The 5,368-nt window shown below is 49.1% G+C and overlaps 1 protein-coding gene across 4 annotated transcripts in view; it reads left to right on the top strand.

The window, feature by feature from the left end:
• Ralgps1 (Ral GEF with PH domain and SH3 binding motif 1) overlaps positions 1–5,368 on the top strand; it is a 231,887-nt gene that overhangs the window by 155,036 nt on the left and 71,483 nt on the right. The gene's annotated exons all lie outside the window — the stretch shown is intronic.

Genomic DNA, 5,368 nt, shown 5'->3' with positions numbered 1-5,368 from the left:
GCCTCCCCTCAGCTCCAGACAGGGGCGGGCGGGCCGGTGATGTCACACTAACTCCAGCCCCAGCTGGCCCAGCCCCTCCTGCCTGGTTTGGCTGCCTGGGCGGTCTCCTCCTTCCTTGGCACAGGCAGCCTGGCCAGCTCTGCTCCTGGCTCAGCAGCCTGCTCCACTCCCTGAAGCCTGATGATCCTGGGGTGCCCTTTGCAGGCAGAGCACTTCCGCCGGACTTGGGCAATGGGTTTGATCACTGCAGCTGTGCATACAGCTCCCTGGGAAGCCAGCAGCAGCTCACTCTTGCAGCTCACTCTTTCTGGTGGGGTGCCCTACTGAGCTCCTCAGCACCCTTCTCCAGAGGCTACATTCTTCTCTCCAAACCACTTTGTCCCTGCACAATGCTAGCCCGAGGCAGCGAATGAGGACAGTGGGAGTATCATGGCAGGGTTGGAACCACAGTGGAGGAAATCTATCACCTACCTCCTGAATCACCTGTCTTGGGCTTCCTTCCCCCACAGTGATGAGTCAACAAGACTGCAGTGATTGTTCCCCAGGGTCACCTGGGAAGGTCCTGTTGCAGGGTCAAGGAGGACATGGGCTGGACTCGCCTTCCAAGCCCCTGCTGTGTGACTGCCAGCCTCTGTTGTCAGCTGTGACTTGAGGGGCTGTTCAGTGAACAAACGATGGTGTCCCTGGGAGCCCACAGTTGTGGAATTGGCTGTAACCATGGGACTCTAAGACTGTTCAGTGATTCAGAGTAGAAAAGGGAAAGGTAACACTGGTGTCCCCGAGCTATCATCCTCTAAATGCTTCAGACCTGTTGGGCTGGTTGGAGGAAGGCCAGGCTGGCTACTGGGCACCCTGCGGGAGTGTAGGAAGGGGAACCCTCAAGTCCCACCAGCAGGCTCATCCACTGCTTCATTAGCAATGACTCTTCTTTGGAAAGCTTTAGTGGTAGTGGCAGTGACATGTAGGTACAAACTAGGAGGGATACTTACACCAGAGGACCTTTCTTACACTAAGGCACCTTGGGGCACATTCTTGGCCCCTCCTATGACTGCCACCCTTCTGTTAAGGAAGCATATTTTTTTTTTCTTGCCTTAGCTTCTTCTCAGCCTACCTGGATCCTCTCTTTTTCTGAGTTCCTTCCCTTCTTAGAAGAGATTATGGACCTTACAGGATACCAGTAGCCAGAGAGCTGGAATGGACAGTAAGTCGTCTTCTACCAGCAGATGAAGATGCCACACACTATGCGTTCTGCCTAGGACCTGGACAGGGGTCCTGTGGCTGAGCTCCTCTCCTGAAGCTGTACCTTTGGCAGAAGGAGGTCACCATATTATGCATCGCACTGGGGAAGGGCTGCCCTGTCTTTCCCTTTTACCTGCCCTCCCCCTCACTTCCAGATGTGTTTGTGAAGATGCTGCTGTTAGCCAAAGACCCTGTCCTCTGCTAGCTGACACCCAGGCTGGGAAAGGGACCATGGGGTCTGAAAAGTGCTGGGTGCTGAGGGCGCATTTCATGGAGAGATATAGCAGCCAGGGCCAGCTGCCTGATGAAGTATCTAAGCCCAGACCCACAGGATAGCTCAAGCCCAGTAAGCAATTCAGGTAGAGAAGGGACAGTCAAGACTGGGAAAAGCGGGTAAAGATGCCATGGTAGATTGCCCCAAGAGCCCCCAAGTTCCCAGGTGATCCTGACATTCCCCTCTTTAGAGGTGGTGTCCATACTTCGTCCTCATAGATCTGTGAGGGTGCTGGTTTGTACAGGAAACACCAGTATTGTGAAGTGAAAGGGCCAGAGAACAGTTGGTTAGTTACTTAGAGGCAGGCTGACATCTGTTCTGTTCATAGAGCTTTGAGCAAGTCAGAGCCTGAGAAGTTCAGGGGTCACAGCATATGACAGATAGTATTGCCCTCCTAGCATGTGTGGAAAGGTGTCCCCAGATGATTCCAGCCCCTAGCTACCAGGTTACCCCCACCTGTATTTACGCTCAGCCCTACAGTCTTCCTGTTGGGGTCCTGGGTGTGAAGAAGAGAAGGAAGCCATCCACATCTAAATTCTTGGCACATAGCTTAATGGAATAGCTGTTGTAGGCTACCGAGTCTAGATGCTGTCTGTTAGACCACAGTAGTAACTGGAGAAGACACCAAGGCAAGAGTAGTTATGTGGCTCTCTTGTGTTTTGTTTGAGTCAGGACCCTACTACATAGCCAAGGCTGACCTCAAAGTCAAAATCCTCCTACCTACGCCTCCTGAATGCTGGGATTACAGGCACACACCACCATGCCCAACCACAAGGCAACCTCTTTAAGTGGAGCAGAGAGAAGAGCGTTTTTGGTTGAGGAGAGACGAGGCCTCGTTAGAGAGGTGGGAGTAAAGCCTGAGGAGCCAGTGACAAGCTTTAAGCAACACATGGCTGGGATTGTCTTTGTAAAAGGCCACCATTGAGGGGCCTGCTGCTGGGAGCCACAGGCTGGGCATCTGAACCTGGCGACTGTGGCTGTAGCCATTTGGCAAGAAAGACAGTTGGAGGCCATAGGACTCTTACTTGATGGCAAAGGAGTCTCCAGGACCAGCACAGGATTGGCTAGTAGATGCAGCTCATGTATGTGGGTATTTGTAACATTTCTGTTTGCATAATTTAAAGCTCCAACAACGTCAACAAGTGCTGGGGAGAGCTCCAGAGTAGCCTTCTCCCACTCACCTTTGCACAGCCCTTGCCCTTTTGGTGGCCTGGGGCAGTCAGGTGCCTCAGAGTCAATTTCTACATCTGCCACTCGGTGCCTCTGAACCTTTCTTCCTTTCCCTCATTTGTAAAATGTGGGAAACATAAGGATCTACCTAAGAGAGTTAACTGTACAAATTAAATGAGAGGGATCCAGCACGTTCTTCTGGTCTCCCTGGGTACCAGGCACACTGGCACACTGACAAACACAGAGGCAACGCATAAAGTAAAAAACATTTTAAAACCATTAAGTAAGATATGACACATTAGTTAACCCACTTTGGCTGTATTCAACCCAGTGAATGCTGGCTGTAGTAATTATCGGTACCTCCTTCACTGGGCTGTCAGCTCCTGCGTGGACACTCTTGCATGGTAGGCAAGCACTCTAGCGAGTGCCCCTCCAGCCCTGTTTCTGTTGTGTTAGACAGGGTCTTCCTGTGTGGCCTAAGCTGGCTTGGGGCACAGGAATCCTTCACATCAGCCCGAGTACTGAGATTCCACTTGGCTACAGCTGGTCTTTTTTTTTTTTTTTTTTTTTTTTTTTTAACTCTGATACGATTGAGAGTGATAATCATTGCACGTATTCCCCACCCGGTCTCTTAGTCCAGTGGCTGCTTTTCTCTGCCTCTACATTTAGGACAGGGGCTTTATTTCTCCAGCGTTTTATTTCTGTCAGCGCTTTCTCTCCCTCCTCCTCAACTCCATAAGCACACTGCTGTCACTGAAAGTCTGTCTGCCCGTATATTTCCTCCCAGGCTTCTGTTCGGATCTTTTCTCTTGTTCCCATTTTGCTGGCCCTTTCTTTCTTCTATGTTAATTTCAATGTTAGGTACTGTACTTTTCATTTTATAATTTCCACTTGAACTTGTTTAAAAGACAGACTCTCGATAGGTAGCCGATTGGAAACTCTGTGTAGCCCAGGCTGGCCTTGAACTCACAGAGACACTCCTGCCTCTGCTTCTCCAGTACTGGTATTGAAGATGTGCTCCATCATGACCAGCTAGATAAAACAAACAAAAAACATTCCAAAAAAACTAGAGGATAAGTTATTGGAATTTGAGAGAAAACAAAAAACAGGACAGGAAAGCTAGAGATCACAGGAGCTGCTGGGAGGAGAAGGAAGAGTAAAAAATGAGAGAGTTATGCTTTTTGAGTTAGAGGAGGAGACACCAGAAGTCCCCAAGCAGCTGGGGGGCAGGAGGTGAACACACCCTGAGGGTCAAGACCAGAGGAGTTTGGCTGGTCCCCAGAAAAGGGAAATGATTTGTGTGTGGGTCACATTTGTGTGAGGGTCTGTCAAAGATGGCCTGGAGGGAGAGATGAGCTCTGTGGGACTGCACGCAAGGGCCTGTCACACTGCTTTTCCTCTTGTGCTGTCCTGGCGGGCAACCCCTTGAGGGCATGAAACTGCATTTTCTCCTTATCACAAGGGATCCCTGGCCTTGTCTGGACAAGGGACTTCCCTGTCTACATCAAAAGGTATTAGCAGCCATTGTCCAGGTCATTTGTTAGGGGTATTTTGACGGCCAACCATGGTATGTGTCACATCTGTATTCATGTATCTGCAGAACTGGGGAGGGGGCTACCTGCTCTTTCATTCTTTGTGTGATTACTGCTTCCCTTCTGAGAGTACCTGTTTTTGACCTTCATTTTCTGCAAGTCTTAAATATGTTTATAATAGCCATTTTCTTTTTTTTTTTAAAAAAGGATTTATTTTATGTGTATTGGTGTTTTTCCTGCATGTATGTCAGTGTGAGAGAACCAGATTCCCTGGAACTGGAGGTACAGGCAGTTGTGAGCTGCCCTGTGGGTGCTGGGAACTAAACCCAGGCCCTCTGTAAGAGCAGGTAGTGCTCTTAACTGCTGAGCCCTTTCTCCAGCCCTATAATAGTCATTTGTAAATCCTCTTCTACTAAGTCCGGTATCTGAGTTTATTGACTAGGGCAGGTTTTTGTTTTGTGTTGTTTTTTGTTTTGTTTGTTTGATCGTGCGTCACATTTTCCTTCTTCTTATTATCTCTGTAACTGTTTATCATGAATGTTGCACATTGAAGAGACTTCCTGTCAGAATGTGTGCTTTGTCTCAGCCTGTAGTTAAGTCATCTGACTGGTGTTTAGGGTTTCTTTTGGTTATGTCCCTATCCCTATATTGTGGACTTAATGTAGGATATAGCCTTGTGGGGCTTCAAAAAGCCTGTTTACAAAGGTTCTTTAGCTTGGTGGGACTTGAACTCTAAATTCTATCCTCCAACAAATTGCTAGAGTCTGTTTCTTCTAGCTACAGCATTAACTTGTGTTTCCCGGAGTCTCCCACATGGGATATGTGTGTTTAAGGTGAGCTAAGAATTGGACTGCAATGTATACAACAGTTTTGGGCCTTCCTCTTCTGTAACTGTCTCCTTCCTTGTGTTTTCTCCTCAATTTCCAGCCTCAAGGTCCAGTCTCTTTTCTGTCGCTCTCTTTCGTGTCTGCCTGTCACTGCCACACCCCGGGAAGTATTCTAGTGTGTCTCTCTCTCTCATCCAGCACCCTGCTTCTGTCGTCCCTGGGTCTCTTGACAGCTGTTCCACATGTGCTCTCAGGAGGCTACAGCTGTCACCCTCCTGCCCCCGCTGGTGAAGTCTCATGGCGCATCTCAGTCAGGCTGCTCTCTT

This window comes from Phodopus roborovskii, unplaced genomic scaffold, assembly GCF_943737965.1.
Source record: "Phodopus roborovskii unplaced genomic scaffold, PHOROB, whole genome shotgun sequence".
Taxonomy (NCBI): domain Eukaryota; kingdom Metazoa; phylum Chordata; class Mammalia; order Rodentia; family Cricetidae; genus Phodopus; species Phodopus roborovskii.
This window is presented reverse-complemented; position numbering and strand designations above follow the sequence as displayed.